The sequence below is a fragment of the Dromaius novaehollandiae genome, chromosome 1 (assembly GCF_036370855.1).
Source record: "Dromaius novaehollandiae isolate bDroNov1 chromosome 1, bDroNov1.hap1, whole genome shotgun sequence".
Lineage (NCBI taxonomy): Eukaryota > Metazoa > Chordata > Aves > Casuariiformes > Dromaiidae > Dromaius > Dromaius novaehollandiae.
In genome coordinates, this window is record NC_088098.1 from 109,912,818 (window position 1) to 109,932,467 (window position 19,650).

At 39.2% G+C, this 19,650-nt stretch overlaps 1 long non-coding RNA gene across 1 annotated transcript in view; it reads left to right on the forward strand.

Annotated features, from left to right (window-relative positions):
* Positions 1–6,372, forward strand: part of LOC112987886 (uncharacterized) — a 54,804-nt gene extending 48,432 nt beyond the window's left edge. The window contains exons 4-5 of the long non-coding RNA XR_010392324.1: positions 2,172–2,655; positions 5,914–6,372. This is a non-coding gene — a long non-coding RNA (uncharacterized LOC112987886). The remainder of the gene's footprint in view (positions 1–2,171; positions 2,656–5,913) is intronic.
* Positions 6,373–19,650: the final 13,278 nt, after the last annotated feature.

Sequence of the window (19,650 nt, forward strand, 5' to 3'; positions counted from 1 at the left end):
CAAATAATGTACCAGTAACAGAAAGTTAAATTAGCAATGAATATTAGTCACAATGAAGCACTCAACCAACTCTTGATGTGACTCAACTTGAAGGGACACAATGTACTTTGAAAGGGCACTGATGTAATAGGATGAGACACAGTGACCTTTGTATGGTTGCCTTATTTGCTACACAGGCAGCAATCGAGCAACTTTAAACAGCCCTGAGATTTTGTTCCTGACCTCTCCTGAACATTTTTCATTTAATAATGTGTCAGTGGCTTTTACATTCACCCTTCCTGTTTGCATTGCACAGAGGTGGGGGATAGGGGGATCAGGACAGATGGCAAAAGCCTGATTTGGTGCAGGAATGCCCTCCCCTTGTGGAAGCCCTCTGGGAGTTACAGGGTTCAGGAGGCAGCACTCATGCTCATGTCAATAGAAAAGCCAAACCAGTTCAGTTCATCCTCTCCCTTCTTAATCTCTGGCATATTTCTCCTCATTCTGATATTGTTACCTGTCTTCTATCTATCTCACACCTGATAGGGGATTTCCTGTGTGGTGTGCAGCTCTTACTGTGCCAGACATACTGCCAACTCGTGCAACTTTACCCTAAGCCTCATGATTTCTAGAAGTATTCATAGAGACAAGCTGCTGGACCATAAAACATTGAAAGAATCTCAGCTTTCTTTTAAGAAAAAATAACATCCTAAGCCACCACATGCTTGGAGAAGAAAGCTTGCAGAAGGTGAAGTCTCCAAATCCAAAAGGCAAATGCAAAGACACAAAATGTGTTACTTTAAATATATCTCATACTTTTTAAGCCAGTTCCTCCTTTTGAGGCCTGAGCTGTGATTTCTGAATGTCTGAGCTGGCAGCACTGTGCCAATGAAAATTTCTGAGGCAGAGAGTATATTCCCTACCATGCAGCTCTGGCCACTTTTCAGTTACAGGGCATAAAGTGAATTTGGCAAACAGCAAGATCTGTCTGTGTGCGTCAATCACGCTTACTAAAATGTCTCTCCTTATTCATTACATTCAGATGTTTTGGGAGTAAACAAAGCCTGAACTGCAGTGTGGAGGATGTTATACTGCTTGTAGAGCACTGTTTAATTATACAAATTGAATATGAAGATGGAATTTTCACTGCACTCTCTTTCATTTCTCAAATGCTGAAGTACTAGGAGACATAATCTTTAATGGTGTTCCCGTGTGTTTGCTTTCTAGTTTTATACCTATGTTATTTCCCCCTTCCATTTTCGTCTGGGCTAGCTATTTGTACTTGTACATCTGAGCAAAAGCATCTGAACAATTGAAAATACAATGTCAGAATAAGTACAGACTGGAAAATTTTTATTCAATATTAAATACTGTCAAAGATAAATCCATTAATATATAACTACACTCTTTACATGATTTTCCTTCAACTATATTCCCAATATTTTGCATTCACTTCTCTCAATATTCTAGCAGATGGCATTTCTGGATGGCTGTGCAGAGACAGAGGTAATGTGCATTCAGTCTCATTTGTTGTCCTGAGTATTCTCATTAGGGTTAAAATTCAGCCAATCAGAAAACAGAAACCTACCATAAATTACGGGGCCTTTTCAGATTAACTTCTAGTTGGTAACAAATCACAGTACTATCCTCATGGATTCTCACTGGGTTTTCAATTCACGGGTTTTCACTCATTCAAGCTTCTCTAAAAATACTATCTTTACTGGGCCTCACCTCCCCATTTGGAAAGTAGGAATAACAGCAATTCTTCACTGACCCATCATTAGCTTAATTTACTAAGCTTATGCCAAGCTTAACATTTCATTAGAAATGGAAGGTATATCTAACTTACATAAGCAGATTGGAAAAAAACCTTCAAATGCTTTGAATAAATTATAGAAAATGTATCACAATTTTTTTGAAGTCCAGTGAGCAACAGTTGTGCTCTGCTTCTAAGAGACTTTAAGAGCTTTTTACCACAGATTCCCTGAAGAACTGACCACGAAAAAGAGACTAAATTAGATTACAGCATAAAGTGTAGCCTGCACTTGGGGCTTTGGGATTGCTTGTTACATGTACCAGAGGTTTGGACAAGAAGGAGCAAGCTATGAACCCAGCATTGTCACAGGCAGTATTAGAAACAGAGGACCAAGTTATCTAGAGACAGCAAAGCTGATTTCTGGTCTCTCTTTCAGTTTTATGGGAAGGGTTTTCCCAGGTGAAAGATAAGCATTATACCAGCTTTGACTGCTCATGTCCTAGAAGCAGAGGCGATCAGCTCTGTTTTCACACTTTGTATTGCTCCTGCCATCATCTCCTGGAACGACAACTTTTCTACAAATGCTCCTAGACTGAGGCCCAGGAAGGGAAAATCAATTTTCAGTATCAAGGAGAACTGACTATAGATGACTGAGCTTCAGTGGGAGATTTGCCGATGACACTTATGTGCCCCTCATCACTCCTACTCCAGTCCACTTTCTCCTCAGAAAGAAGACAGGCTGATGTTGCTGCTACACACCTCCTTTCAGCAGTCCCAGTATTAGTCTGTGGATTAGCAACTACTGAAGTCAGAGAAGAACAGCCCATGTTATGCATGTCTTCAAGACTGAGCAATCTAAATTTCAGAGGGATTTGGATGAGGCCTTCAGGAGACACTACATGCTACAAAGTAATTGTGTGGTATGTATCACTGGAACACCCTTCAGTATGTAATCATGTCTTAGAGAGTCCTTTTAGTCCACATGCAATGAATCCTGGCTCTTCTGCTGAGCACAGTTTTACCTGTTATGTGGATGTCAGTTTTCTTCTTCCCCAACACTATAAATGAGAGCAGATTAAGGTTTTTATGATGGTGTAGAAAAATTTTTAATATGTCAATTGATAGTCGAGTTGGAAAATTGGGCTATTTCCAAGCTTGGATTTTGGCTGCATGAGAAGATCAGTTTAGAAATTGATTTTGTTAAATCATGGCAACACCCTGATGCAGAGATGTATTTGAGGTTTCATAATGACTTAGTTTAAACTGGTAAGGAATCAGCTTAAGCTAAGTTTACCCAATCCATCCTTACACAAAACACCAGTAAACTGCATGATGATACTAATGGTACTCAATATACTAAAGATTGTGCTGATCTGTTAAATGCATTTCTAATTCTATTTGATTGCACTGTCTTGTGCAGACAGTGCTTGTGTATATGTTTGTATAGGTGTTCTCTGAAGAATACAGAGCACTAGCCTCCTTCATCTGCACAATCTGTGCAATTGTGAGTGCCAGCTAACTGGTGAGAAAACTTGTGATTAGGACAGGGATGGGAAGGACAGTCTCTTTTTCTGTGGAGAGGGCACTGGATTTCACTAGTTACAAAATAAAACAGACTTAATGTATCATAGTTGCAAACAATTCATAAATTTTAATTTAATTTATTCCCTAAATGTTAGGCCCTCACCACATAAAGTCTGAAAACACCAGAAAACCTGAAGAAGGAGCTTTTGGAAACAGTGTAATTAGTCAGTCTTTAAAATATTACTGAAGTACATTTCTAAAACAGAAATAATTTAAGGTTAACTTCTTCAGAAATGCTTAACATAAACGATTTTTGTCTGTTCTGTCTTTTCCTTTTGCAGATTCTCTCAATACGTGATCTAGTATCCAAAAGTTAATAAAACCTTATGTATCCAAATGGACCCATAAACTCAGAAAAAATATAAAGTACATTAAACTTCACACATTTCAATGTAATTGTTAAAACTATTTAGTGCTTTATATCACAGCATTTGGAAAAAATTATACAGTGACAAAGATTAGCTTATTAGTAACACAGAATTTCTAAGTAAAATATTATCACCTCTTTATTGAAATTGCCCCTTTGACCATGCTAAACAGCACCTTTCCTTGATAGTTGCAGCCCATAATTATATCTGTACATAAGTCACTTCTGGCCAATTATGTATGTTTTAGTTCTTTTTAATCTTTCCTCATAAGGCAGTTCCAGTTCAGTTGCTCAGAGTAAGTGCAAAAAATATTAAATGGTTTGAGCATGTGTCTCTGTACTTAGTGTTGGGAGAATGTACTGTCTGGGGAGCCCCCTCCAGTAATTTATTTCTTTCTGAAGTGGGGCTGCACTTTTCCAAACTATTTTATGTTGCACTGGAAGGAAAAATGGAAGATCCTCCTATGGCAGATCTCATGTTCTTAACTTGCAGCCCCTGCTGAGAGGATCTATAAAGATCACAGTTATAGGAATTTTTCCTCTAGATTTAAGAGGAAGAAGTATGAGCTTACTGCAAAGTAAATAATGAAACCTTCTTTGGCCTGAAGCATCGGATCACTGCTAATCATGCTGACCAGCTCTATGTTCATTCTTTGCTTTCGCTAGTCTGACTGCCCATAAAAACTTGTAATTCTTTTTAAACTGAGATTGAGGAAGGAATTGCTTTTTCAGTTGATTTTCTGTTTAAACTGCACATCAGTCTTATACAACAAGGTTCTGACAAAGTACAGTGATATGATTAATAAATAATGCAGTTTGGACAAGATGAGGTGTATATAATGAGAAAAAATTTCATGCATCAGATGAATCTGATTATCAGATCATAAAGTACATCAACCATTTGCAATATGTAAGTAAAATACATGCATTAAGAGCGGGGTTCTGAACATGCATCATCAACAGTTTGGTTACTTATTTATTTTATAAAGAAAAGAGAATGAGAATGTCCTATCATCCTCAGATCACTTGCTGAAAAGTGATGCAAACCCAAGATTCAATCCCTGGCAACAAATGAGGAAATGTTCCCCCCTGCACAAAAATCAATGAAAGTTGAACTTTTGGAGTAGGCAAGATGAATTTGATCATCTTCTTTTCTGTTTGGATGGTCTTATTTAGTTACAATGACAGAGAAAACTTTGATGGTATACATGCTCTGAGCAAAATATGAATGTTTAGTCTTAAAAAAAAAAAAAGAAGAAATACATAGGTAAGCAATCTGGGTTTGGAAAGTGTCACAGAAAAATGTTATGGGTCTTAAAAGTTATGAGACAAAAACTAGTGGAGGTGAGGGGTTCACAAAACAAATAATAACAGACAATGATCCAGATGATATATGCAGTGTACAGGGAGACTTTTACTCAGTTCAAAGGTGGTTCGGTATTTTTATATAAATCAACTCATTTTCATTGCCAGCTAGCTGAGTGCTCCTGCTGCTGGGCACTGAAGGAAGCTCAGTAAAGGCACAGATTTTGAGAGCTGTGCTAAGGTAACTTAGAATGATTTAATGTCTGTGCTGTAAGAGAGAAGTTAATTTATCATATGAGAATGAATTCAGAAAAGAACTTATTTCCGCTAATAAAGTATCTTCTTGCTGGAAACCTAGTTTAGGCTTTTCATGCAGGCAGCATTTTTTATTAATCTCTACCATTTTGACTGACACACATTTTAATTTTTAGATGATTTTTCTACAGTGCTTGAAAAGTGTATTAGCTAAAAAACACACTCTGGAAAGTAAAGTATGCATCCATTATGTAGTAGTATCAAAGTAGAACAAGGGTTCAAAAGTTCCCGGCTTAATAAAACATATGGCAGAAAATGTGGCAAATAGCTGAGATTTAGCACAGTAAATGGATCTGTTCCCCAAATATATGCATTTTCTCTGTACACAGCTATTCCTTGTCAAAATACCTTTATTAAATACCTCAGTGTGTGCACTGTTCACACAATATGTGAAATATCCCATAGTGAGTCTAGGTATAGCTCTGTGTAGTCTTTGAAAGAGGAAAAGAAAATGCAAGGAAACATACTGCAAACTACAAATTACAAGGTGTTTCACTTACTTGAAATATTTGAAAAAAATATTTTGCTATTCAGTTCAGCATGTTATAATGGTTCTCACATTTTCAGCATTTAAAGAGTCTTCTATCCTCTGTTAAATTTTCCACAGGTAATGTCTGGAAGAAAAGTGGAACAATTTGCTGGCTTGGAAGATGATGGGATGAGCACTTATAGCACTGAGCAAATAGAAAGCAGTTGGTCCTGGAATATATTAAAAATATGGAAGATGATATACTGTTCAGATGCAGTATTGACATTTCTCATGCTACAATAGTTTAGTGCATAAGCTGAAGGAGATGACAGAGGTCTGGGTTTTCAACTATCTTAACTGGAACTGTGGCCAAGTGTAGTGTAGGATGTTGCACATTTCCCATATTTTAACCTCAAGTTGTTTGATAATGCCTTCTGGGAAAAAATAGTCTTTATACAGTTGTTTTGATAAAAGTAATATCACTGGAAGCTGTGAGCATGTGCACAGTTCTCATGGACTGTGTTTTGAAAATTTTCATACATCTGAATTGAGAGTAAAGTGTTTAAAACAAAAAGAGAATTTATTTCTTGTTCTTGACATGAGACAAAGAAGAAAAAGAGATCAGTATTTTCCTCACTCTTGAAGGTATTGCGATAGAACAGCACCAAACACCAGAACCGAATTAGATGATCTTACATTTCTGAATTTTTGAATTAGATGATCTTAGATGATACATTTTTACCATTCTCCGTTTTCCTTCTATGAGTGTAAGAAGGCCACTTCAAAGGAAAGGATAAAAACAACTGATGCATCTTCCACAGAAAAGAAAAGAATATAACTGATGACCATGTGCACTGTGAACAGCGTCAGGACCCTAGGGGCACTAATATGTCTTGTTTGCCCTGACCAGCCTTACCTGGAACCCCCACCACCCAGAACCATCCTGCCCTGGCTCACTGACAGGGCTTCCTGGGTGGACATCAGGCTCACGCTGTAGCCTTGTCTCCAGTACTGTCTTCAGCCCCAGGCTCTGCCCCATCTCCCACTGCCCCTGGATGGGGCCCCACATGGAGCCCAGCCCTGGTTCATCCCCTTGCTGTGTCTGGGGCTGTTGATGGACCCTGTTAACAGCCTCCAGCCCTGCCTGCTCTGCTTAGTGGCTGTGAGGCTGTGCCCTGGTTGGTGAGGGCACTGCCTCTGCTGCAGTCACCCTTGGCAGCAGTCATCCTTTCCTGGAGAGCGGCCCCACTTTCCCTGCTCCCTGACACATAGGGCAAGAATTTATTGAAACTGCCACATTATAAGACTTAGAATAACCAGTAGGAAAACTTCTCAGGTGTAATTTGTTCCAATAGCAGAATATATTGGTAAGAGATGTTGTGTTCTCTCCATCATTAAATACATTTTTTTTTTAGGAACAGATGAGAGGTAGGTCTGCCAGGACCCATCATTGGTGCAGCTGTCCTCTTAAAGCCCCTTCCAATTCTAATTTCCGTGAACCTGTGAGGTGCTTGTAAACAGCCAACAGCTGAAGTTAAATCAGTGGTTATAAAGCTAAGGGGGTGTCTTACTCTAAGGTATATTTGCATGGTCCTTCATGATTATAGCTGATAGTGACCTCCTCTTCAAGAACCCAGTAGAACTGCTGCTCTGGAACAGACTTGTAACTGCTCTTATAAAATTTCAGTGAGACATCAACCTTAGCACCAATGCTGGTTCCAGCAGTAACCCAGGGGCTTCCTTTCAGCTTCTTTTCATGTGGGAGGATAACTGGTTCTACAGACAGTCTGCCTTTAACACCAGTAAGTGCATTCTGAGATTTCTGCATCTGCCACTAAGGTATATTCTGACCACTTTCAGAAAAAGTAGACTAGATATGCCCATATGTGATTCTTAAAGTATCTGTAACGTTCCAGGGTAGCAGATACTGCTATTTTCCAAAATACCACTGTAAGTTTTCCCTTACATTACATCTTGCATGAGGTATGAATAAATTCTCCTGACACTGAGATGCCTGGCTGGGGTGTCTCAGGCCACAGTTTGTGTGACACAGCACCATGGTATCAACATGGCAGCTGCTTCAGAACAAACATGGTAAATTCAAGTAATCATGAATTCAAACTGGAAAATAAATAAGTAAGCTTTGTATTTGCAATGGAAATCAACTATGGTACATGAGCTTTAGCTTTGATGTTTTAACACATTTGTATAATGGCTGTTTTGATGTTTGCTTGAGTTGTGCCTCCAGATGTCTTCCAGTCATATATTACCAGGGTGAATGTAAGGTGTAACAGCTGCTCCTTTCTGTCTCCTCCCTCAGTTGACTGTTAGTCTTTCATCATACACTAACACAAGGAAAGTAACCCAAAAGATATATCACTTGTCATGTACAGACAATATGATGGAGTAGGAGATAAGGACTATAAGCATGGTCAGAAGAACTATTCTGGTTACAGCAGAGCTGAACTGAGACTTTATTGACACCATCCCACACACAGCTGCTTGTTCCTACCTCTACTACCTCTGCCAGAGATCCCTGTCATTGGAGGATGTTCTGTTTTGTTCTGGGTTGTTCAGGTTTATTTGACCGGGGTCTAAATTAGTTCTAAAAAAATGACAAACTGAAAAGCTATCTTTTATGAGAAAAGCAGTTTTCAATCTGGTTTAACCTATAAGTTAGGATTGGTATCAGGAAGACAACTAAAGCAGTAATACTGAGAGGTGAAATCTCCACTGGGCTTGCAGTGTGGATGGAGGGGGAGGATGAGGAGATAACATCTTGCCCTGGATCCACTGCGTGCAGCACAGCTCATCTGACCATTCCATATGATAGCTTTAGCCAAAATACAGAAATGAGAAGAAGATTACATATACTGTACTCTTACTTGGTATCTTATTCTCAAAGGACTGATGAAATTAAAATTAAGAGTTAAGATCCACCATGCATAAGGTCTAGGGCATTATGAAAAAATGAGTTCTACTATTGGTGATTATTTTTCTACCACCAGGAAACTGAACCAGACTACTGAAGATTTTTATAAAGTTGCTTTGGATAATGTCTGTTATACAAAGTTTGAAAGGTCCCAGTTCAGCCTTTCTACTGGGTAGTGACTTGCCAAGAAAAATCTTTCTTGTTTTAAAAAAAAATCCGATGAAATACCCTGTCTCTTAATTATTGAAGCTGTGAGTGCGTCATCTTACTGCCTGCATTCCATGTTTTATTTGATGTTTCTTTTTTTTGTAGCATTCATAAATAATTGAAATTGTTGATGATCTTCCTTAAAGTATAATACTAATCAAAGAGCTTAAGGCAAGGGCAAAGATGAAATAGCATAGCTTGGTTGCTCATCCAGAAAAGAAACAAAAAGATCCAGTTCCAATTCCTGAAGATTAATGCACCCTAGGACAGACTTTTCACTATTGTTTTCTTCTTTTGTCTGCCTTTCTCTTTGTGTTTTAGGTTCTTTTTAAGCAGTACTCATGCTAGATAGTTCCTGCTTGTAAGCAAGGCTTGGATTCTCCAGAATGTTCTGTCTTTGTATTTTGGCATGTGCAGAAATATAAAGTGCTACCTAGGCTTCTTGCTACATTTTTGCCACTAAGTTGAAAGAAAGAGAGAGAGAATCTCCTAGCCTCCTATCTTGTCAAAGCAGAAAACTTGCTCTCTTAAGGAATGACTTTCGGCGTAATAAAAATGAGTATGATTCTTTTGTTTCCCAAGGAGGACACATTCTCATCAGCTGTCTGCTATATACAGATGCGTATGTACAAATACATAGGCTCTCTTCCTATTCCATCAAGTGAATGCCCTATTATTGACCGCTAGGTTTGGTATGGTTTTTCTTTCTGGACAGTGTGTAAGTATTTCCAGCATGGCCTTTGAAGGCTATTTACTGAAGTGTTGCGTCTTTCCTTAGTTTTGATTACCTTGAACTACATCTTTTCTTATGATTGACAGGATGTCTACAAATGGAGGCTATTCTGTGTTGGTCCCAACAAAACTCGCACTGGTTGATAAGCTTCATCACACAATTGCAGACGTTAAGGAATGAGAGCAAAAGCTAGGAGATTAATACACTCGACAAGCTCATTGCAGTCTTAGTTTAGACAGATTAATAGATTTCCCTAAGCCTTTGCCTTTTGTCTCTTTGTGAATGGAGATGCTTTGCAAGCAGTGAAGTGCAGAAGACTGAGCAGACCTCTCTTAAAAGTGTCCACATGTCTCTATACCACACCATGGAAAGATTCAGGGGCTTAAACTCAGGAATTTACTGCCATTTTAAATGCCCTGTGGTATCCTGTGTGGCCTCTGCTGTCACTTGGAAGGTTTCCCACCAGAACCATGTTACATCTATCAGCTATGTGTAGATGTCAGACAGCCTAGGGCATATGAAGTTACACCAGATGTCTACATTTATGATCAATTATTTCTCCTCATAGCTCTTGTTGTGATGCACAAAGGAATGTTAAGCACTTGCGTAGCAAAATCAGGCCCCTATTAAGTTAATATATAGCTATGGACAAGGAGAAAAGCAAGTTGTCTAACAGCTAAAGAGGACAAGGAGGCTGTTGCTAAGAAGTCTAATTGCCACAAATCCTGGTCAAAATCATAGTAACTCTAGCCTATACGAGGCATTAGAGAAAAATAACTGGCAATAAATATAAAATTTGAAATGAAAATTTGATCTGGTCACTCAAACATTATACAACTTTTTTGACAAGGTCACCAGCTTAGTTAGAAAAAGGCATGTTAATGAAATAGTGTTCTGTAAAGTGTTCATCTCAGGTGTATGCTATGGTTTAACTAGCACTGTGAGAATCAGTGTAGTCTCTAGCAGTGTCTAAAACCTCAGGAGAGGAAAGGCTTAAGAAGCTATTGGAGGAAGTCAGGCACACTGGCAAGTTCTCTGTTGTATGGTGAGTTAGGGATCAAAATTTGAACTCTGCTAGAGGGCCATATGGTTAGGTCACTGTGAGAGAAAGGATTACGGTTTTCTATATCAAGACTACGGGGAGGGCTTTAGAAGAAAGGGCTCTTTTTTGGGACTGAGTTGGTTTTACATTAAACAAGGCAATCTTGCGCTGGTCAGTAAGTTGAAAATTGACAGGGAGCATACCTTCCCTGTGAGTGGATAGTCAATCTCACTCCATGCTGCCCTAAGAAAGAGAGGATTCAGGAGGTGACGTTGTTTCTTCCTGCACCAATAGCGAGATCACTGTCGGATGTCATGTCCAATTCTGACATCAATGCTTCAGAAAAGATAGTGAAAAATTTGGGAAGGCCTCAGAAAACAGTGGTGAGAATGACTATGTATCTGGAAAGGCCCAAGAAAGAAAGAAAAACTGTATCAATGAGTGTATGCTGAATTTGCCCACAGAAAACTTTGCTGAGGTTGCAGAGGAATTCCAGAGGGAAAAAGTGAAATAAAATGCAGTGGGAGCTAGGATGCATATTGATAAACAAAAATAAGAGTTTGTTTTGCTTATCTTTACAGGAAGAAAAACAACTTACGTAGGATTCCCCATCCCAAGTAAAAATTCTGTATTTTTGAAGACATTGTGTTAGCTTAAGTGAAAACTGTAGTTTTGTGAACAAATACCCTGGGGTGAGACCCAAGAAGAGTGTGTTTTGTAGAAGGTCAAACTCCTGGGCTGCACTGTGGTGTCAACAGGTGGCTTGGAGTAGTTCATACAAGGTCAGCGATGGGGCACAGCAAGATCCCTAGCACTTGCCTCTGTGCTGTAACATTACCAAGCACAGGACTGTTGCTAGTACATGGCGCTAGGGGCAAACCTGGACATGAGAGAAGCAGGCAACCATAGACCGCTCCAGCCACAAGTAAAGGTTTCAGCTCGGTCTTTATTGCCTTCTACCACATCCTTCCTTGCTATGTTACTGGCAGTGCTTGTATTTCACTTGCTGAGCTGGCAAGAAGCTGCAGCACCACATAAGGATTATTAGTAATGCCAGCCCTGTGTCAGGAAGGTAGGACGTAGACTAAATTGTTGCTCTCTTCTTCCCTTTGGGTTCAGTAAATTTTCACCTGAGACTAGCTGATCAACCGTCACTTTTGCCCTTATGATCTGTAAGGCAGGCTGTAAATCTTATTTGACTTATGAAAGTCTTAAATTTGTGTTAAGAAATATTTCCTTCACTTCTGGAATAGGTGGATTGACTTACTGGAATTATCTATAAATGTATTTGACTCTCAAGGGTCTCAACAGTTCCCTAGAAACTATTATGTTTGATGACAGATAGGTGAATGCTTCTCAAAGAAAAATATGCTGGGTTCAATCCATACTGACCTTCCTCCACACATGCAGTTCTTAGGTTTTACTAACCTCACTGGAAATGTAAAGGTACCAATGCAAGCAGCCATTTCCATAAGCTTTCTCCCAACTTCATGAAAATGATCAACTACGCACATGACCACTCTACTAACATGATTCTCCTGAATGAGTGGATTTTTTCTAAGTTTTCTTCCAAAAAATGTCCTTTCTCTGTTGGCTCTACCTCTAAATCAGGACTCATCTCCTGGAAGCTTCTACATTCATAATTATTTTGCAGGCTTGACAGACCCACCACCTCATCAGGGAAGCGCTGATGCTCACCTGAGGAGCATGTGGCGAGGCTAAAGGCTGCACTTTGATGTGCACAAAGCAGAGATGGGTTTCTAGAAGTGCAATGAGAAGTACCAGGCCAGCTTGGTGCTGAGTCTGGTGCCCAGGAGTTTTTGAAAGGCCTGTCCCTTGCTGGTTGGGTGATGAGAAACCTGTTCCCTCTTTACAGCACATTGGAAAGCCCCATGGTGATGCTAACCAACACTGTGCAGACCGCACTAGCACTCCTGTTAGGTTCCTGCACTGCGGGGGCCACTAACGGCACGGCTGCACAACGCAGCAGCCCACCTCCAAACGTTGCGCAGTGGCGGCAAGGGCGCCAGCAGCAGCCGCTTTAACGGCGCGAGCTGCTGCTCCGCGCGCGCGCGCGGGAAACGGCAGCGGTAGGCGAGGGGCGGTGCCCGCGGCCGCCCGGCAGGTGCCGCTGCCGCGCCGCGGCCGCGGGGCAGCTTTTAGCTGCGGCCTGACAGGGTGTCGGCGGAGAGCGGGAGGTGCTCGCTCGTGTGCGGGGTTTCAGGGGGCAGGTCGCCGCAGCCATCCCCTTCCCTGAAGCAGCCGGGGGCCGTTCCTGTGTCGGGGCGATGACTGCCCGGGGGCCGCTCCTTCCCCCCCGCCCCGGGCCCGACCTGGCCATTATCCGGCCGCGGGGGCGGCAGCGGCCAGGACGGGATGGGGGCACCAATCCCTTCCTCGGTGCGGGAGTTTTTTGCCCTCCTAGAGGAGGGAGAGGGGGTAAAGCAAAACGCCAGCTGTCGCAAATTTTGTGATAGGAAACAGGCCGCTATAGCTGCATGCATTATAAATTCAAAGTGGCGCATAAGAACTGTAACAGTTCATATTCTGGTGAGAGCCTTTTGGGCAGTTACAAAATGGAAGCAAATCTAATCGATAATGCAGTGCTTGCTCTGTATTTTTTACAGACCAACTATGTTTCCAAACTATAAACAGCAAAATACCATACATTTTTAAATGCACGTTAGGTAGAGTTAAGAGCATGTATTTTAGAGCTGTCAATATGACCTTGGATGGAATTATACAGATTTTTGAAGGCTACAGAGATCTCAGCAGTACTTGAAAGAGGGGAAATTGCTAGTAACGGTTTCAGAAACCTTCCTGGTCCCAACAACAAAAACAACCAACCCTGAGCAACATTTCCCCCCCCCCCCCCCCCAAGATTAGCAGGTTTGCAGTTGCTGTGAAGCTGGAGGTTTGGTGGTTTTTTTTTTAATTTAATTTAATTTTTTATTTTTTTAACAAGATTGGAGATAAACCTGGGAAGAATGCAGTCTGAGGTAAGACTAGAGTATGGAAAGTTCTGAAGTTGTAAGGGAGCAGTTTAAAAGTTCAGTGTATATGGTGGGGTCTGGAAAAAAAAAAAAGGAAAGGAGACAGAAATACAGAAATGGATTACATGAGGCAGAATTGTTCAAATCCTGTTCAGGAGGAGCTGCAATGTTTCATCAGTATCTTGCCTCCAGTCAGGGAAGTGCAGCTGGTGGTAAGATATCTATTGGGCTGCGCATCACCACAAATCTGCCTGAAAAAAGTGAAATGGGCAACTTTAGTTTATCCATTTCACTATGGAAAGGCTGGGGTTAGAGACACTCCTCTGTAGGAAGAGAAGCATACCTGGTGGTACCAAAAAAAAAAAGAAATCTGAAAGGAAATTCAAATTCAAACCCCTAAGAAATAACAAAAAACCCCACATACTTTCTGGTGTCTGGGTAGTGAGCAGAGATGACAGAGCACTGCTAAATGGACTGTTATGGCCAGATTATAATCTGTTATCTTTTAGGTATCTAAGCCATGGAAATAAAAATTATTAAAATTTAGATGGAGGTGGTTGTTCCAACATAAGCTTCAATCAGCTAGTTGTTGACCTGTAATTACTTTATTTAATTCAAAAGATTAAATGCATCAGATTTGTGAGGCAATACTCTAGTAATGCCATATAATCTTACACTATGGTACTATTAGAAGACTGCCTGTGGGAGATGTAAATTTAGAGAGCTAGGTTGTGTAAATTCCACACATCAGCGCATTCAGCTGAAAGATTGTTTCGCTGGATTAGGTCCTTTAAACAAATCTCCTCAGGCTCCAGCTTTAAATTAAGATACTGAGCAGTCCCAGTGAATCTGTGGAAATTGAAAATTTGGTATGGAAGAGAACTCTCTATTGAATCAAGACCAGCATGTGTTCAACAACTTTGGAGAGTTTGCTTTTTTGAATGTGGGTGGAAAACATGGACATCTATTTTATGTTGGTCAGGTCTTCCCATCGTGCTTGTAATTATGGCATGCTTGGTCAGCCTGACAAAATGCATGAAGACGACCTTAAAGCTGCTACTATGAGAAGCAGTTATTCTTCAGCTTGAATGGTAGACATCTGTTGGCTATAACAAAGTTCTGCCCAATATAACTGAATGTCTTAAAGGGACATAAATATTAACAATTTATTATTAGTCTGTTATTGGTTGCTAGAAAAGCAAGCTCTGTAAAAGTGAAGACAAGCCATGGTGCTTGTCTTAAGAATTTTATTACTTGAGCTGAGATAGCAATAACACACTTTAAAGGTTAATTATGGACAAGATGTCAGCAACAGGTGAAGGGGGGTGTGGTAATCACATAATCACCATAGGTGCTTTATTGACTCATATTTTCTAAAGGATATTTTTAAAAGATGAAGGAAGATACTGTCAAACCTATAAAGTGGTGAGGGAGAAAGCATGAAGAAAAATTCATCTAAAGAGCAGTTAGGAAAGACTCATGAGTCAGTGAAATACTGTTTTGCTTGTCTAGCAGAGGATATTTCTTTTTAGCTTCTAATGGAATTCAGGTGTCAGAACTGGTTTATGAAATACTGATTAAACTACTAAACCAAAGAATTCAACTTCTGTATTTTTAAAGAGAACATATGCTGATTTTTAGCAACAATTAGAAATTATGTTATGATTTTGATGGCTTATATATAATTCAGGCTCCTCATTGCTGACCACGAATGTGAATTCAGAAGATAATTTTAAAGTCGGTTTTTCTATGATGAGGGAAGTCTTTTCAGATGTTAGATGGAGCTTGACTAATTAACAAAGTGCTTTCAGGCTCTGCTAGAAGATCAGAGATTATTCTTGATTTTCATCTTAATAAAAAAAAATCATTGACAGTGTAAAGAGTTCCTTTTGATTATTAAAATATGACATTAATATTGAAGCCTTTCACAGGTAAGGACATGCTGTTATGAATGTGACATAGAGAGGAAAAAGTCATTACACTTTTCCTTTTTTTAGTGTTTCCATTTCGTATCCTCTCAGTGAATCAAATTAAGGGACTCCAGTATTCTTATTAAATTCAGTGGCAAGGAGCTGAGAGACATGATTAAGTGCTTGCATTGGCTGCTTAAAATATGAGAAGATGCAAAGATGTGCAAGACACCAATGAAGAGGAATTTTAGGCCGGGGTTTATTCAAGATCCCCCTTTTTATATACTGTATACTCCATGTCATTCCCAGTCACTCTTCGTTGTTCTTACTGTCCCCTACAGAAGAGAAGAAAAGGAGAAATGTACAGCACGGGCAGCGTGGAACAGATAATAAATGGAACAGAAGTTGAATGTAAAAGCCAGAGGTAGAGTAATAATGAGATTTGATATGATGTTCTTTATCTTGAATACTTCTTAAAGCTAAAATTAATGCTCACTGTAAACTAACTGCTCTTGCCTGACTGCTCTTTCCTGACTTAGAAATCACCAGAACTGTAGCAGTGTTAGCTATCAGACAGAGTATGGCGTGAAAAACAAAATCTGTCACTCATGTCCTATGCATGTACTATGGGTAATGTTAGTAAGTGATTACATCATGTGAGAGTATGGCATGACCAATTAATACACAGTAAATGACTCCTAAATTCAGCACGAGTCAGATTGTAGTAATTGTGGAATTGTCCCAAATCTCAAAGAATGTGTGAGTGGATGGTGTTAATAGCCTGATTATGTAGCAGCAAGGGTTTAAATATAGATCTTTAGGCATATAATTTGATTCCTCAAGGGACAACTAATTTGGCAATAAGTACCTTGTAGTGAAGGCTTGCTTTTTAGAAGACCTCTAGAACTGCCCAGGTTTTATTTTGGGGAGTATATGAGACTTGTTGGATGCTGCAGGCATTTGTGTCTACTTTGCAGTACTTTGACAACATTTCCAGATGTTCTGATTCACCAGAATGTCTCTGCTCTTGTCCTTGCTTTATTTTAGGGTTTAATGTTTTAGGAACAAGTCCTGTCTTCTTTATACCGCTGTAACTTCCACTTCTACAGCCTACAGCAAGAATTGTATCATGTCACAGACTGGTTCCTTAGAAATCTCACATACTGGAGATCTGTGTTTTAGAGGAATGGCAGGTAGTGATCACTTGCAAAAATCGTATCCAAACTATATTAACCTTATGAGATATATTAAATGACTTGTGTTAGGTTAGAAGAATAGGTAAGCAGTAGATGTATGCTCAGCTTTAACTGCACAAGAGAAACTGGAAGCATACTGGTACAAAGAAGGAATCTCAGAAGGAATTTCCTATTTTTCTGTTTCTTAAAATTTTATTTGCTTTTCCAGTTACTGGTAACATCTGACTTGGAGATTTGGAATGTTGTCCTTTTTTATAATATAACGTATGTGTTCAGTAGCATTACTCTAAGGATCTCTGACAAGAATTAGGACACTCTTGTTTTTAGTGCTATGCAGACGCAACAATATGACGATTCCTCTTTCTGAGGAAGTTCAGATTTAGTTGGACTGGACAGTTGGAAACAATTTTTTATATATCCCATGACTTGCAAGTAGTTCTGAGTTCTCTTAGATTAAAAGGGAAAAAAGCATCCAGTGATAGCTGCACCATAGACTAAATTACACTAACACCAGGAATTAACTTGGCAGGTGCAGTGTGAAAATAACTTAAAATATAAAGAGATTGTTTAAATGCAAATATAATACATTTCATAACAAACCCTTCAAAAACCATAATTCAAAACTTGAAAGATTGAATAATCTGATTTTCTTAGAGTTTTTTTAAATGCTTCTTGCTCTGCAGCAATTGATACCTCCTAATTTGGGGGACCTATTTCAAAACAAGAGAGAGAATGTGTAGGAGTTCTGTTAGTGCAGATGCATTACCATCTCAAAAACTGCAATTAAAAGATTATTTATAATAATAAACTGGAGTTATCAGTAGTTGAACTAACTTTAAATAAGCCTCTATGCTATCAGAAGTGGCAATACAAGATCCTGACATGGGGTCATTGACTGTTTCTCGGCAGGTAAACTGGTTAACACTTAAGTTTCATGATGCTTTGAATAGACTCCTAGTATGAACTTCTAATACCTGACTGTCCAGCTTAAAATTAACTTGGCTATCTTTTTCCAATGCTGCAGTAGCTACTATGTCTTCATTTAATAATTAGTGTGGCTTGCTGACCTAAAACTTGTCTGTCTGAATCCTCTTTCTTCCTTTGCTACAAATTAATAATAGTAAATGCTCATTAATAAGGCATATTTTTCTTTTAGGAGCATAGAATTTAATTTCTATAGCCCAAGTCCATCTTGTGTAAAAATTCTATTCCCAGAGACTACCTACCCCTTCCTTTCAGCTGACAGGACTGACTTTGAATGTTTCATCCTTTAGATCACCACCTTGATCACCACCATTGAAGATATCTTAAAAAAAGGTAGATGGATCTCTTAGTATGGCGTATGAAGTAGAATGAGTTAAGTATGGTGTCAAGGTAAATAACCTGCTTTAAATTTCTTTTAAGTCAAATGACATTTCACATTATGGTCAAGTAATATTCATTCCTAAGTTATTACTATCAGGAGTGTTACTATATTGCAGTATGTGGTGGTTCCTATTCTGTATGCTTAGAAAATAACTCCAGAAATAAACATTCATGTAAAAAAAAAGTCCAGATTTTTATTTGCTGTTCCATCTGTTGCCAAAGATTCTGTAGTTTCTGGCATACATTGACAGGGTCCTGGAAACTGATGGCGAAGAGAAGGAAAGAATAAGATTTATTCAAAAATGTTTTTTGCAATAGCTGAAATGTATAGATTTGATAGATAATACGTGATTAAGGTTTAAGTAGAGTTCACATTTTGAGCGGTGGTATGTATGGAAGGGCAGCCTACAGATCTGTTTGAGGAGCGAATGGACCAATCTTAGCTATATCTATTCAGGTAGCATGATTTACTGTCACATCATCTTAGTGCTATTTCTAAATTCTTGATATATCACTTTCCTTTTCCTTTGTACAGGAGTGAGGAAATAACTTTATATAGTGTGTGTTCATTTGTGTGTGTCTGGAACAGCTTAGTAGAAACCTTATTCAAAGGACTAAGATCTTAATGAGAGAATTTAAGTGTGTCTTTTGCATGCAGTGAGATTTATAGTCATCATCTCTTGAGGAAGAGACTTTCCTAGTGTGAATCCTACTCCTGAAAAGGTTCTGTTTGCTGTCACCATTGCAACATCCTTCCTATAAAATAACAGTTTCAGTGTATCAGAAATCTGTTACTAAATGGGGGGCACAGACAAGTGCTCTACTTTTCCCAGCGCTTCCATCTTACAGTGACAAAGGAGCCTGTTCTTACTACTTAGAAGATCGTTCTGGAGAGCTATCAAACATATTCCTCTCCAAAAGTCCTAAGTAAAGGAAGCATTAAAAGGAGCTGGAAATATACGTTCTCCATCACCTAGTAACTAGATTTTTAAAATGGTCAGGTAGTCGATCTACTTTCAGAAAAAAACATTATTTGTATCCCAAAATCTGATTTGGTGGACCAATAGGAAGCTGTGCTTGTTAGTGAAAATCAGAGGAAAAGAGCAAAGAAAAAGCTGCCCTGTAGCAACATCTAGGTGTTGTAAAAATAATCGAATGTATACACACTTACAGGATCCATTGCTGTGTAATTCAGGGTAGTATGTAGCCCAGCTTGGGGAGAAGAGATTTTCTTACAGAGGCTACTTTTGCAGTTTAACATCTGGATGATAATCTTGATTGGTTGTGGCTGTTTTGCCCTCAGAGGTTAGAACTGGATCTCTAGTTGCTAATGCTCATGTTGCTAATGATCATGTTAATGATAAAGTACTTGGGAGTTAGAATGGAAGGTATCGGGCTTTTTTTCCATAAATATTGAATGGATATGATGAAGGTTGCTGAAAAACTCAGAGTGTTTGGGCCATAAATTATTAGTGTGTTCACTGCTTTAGAGATGAA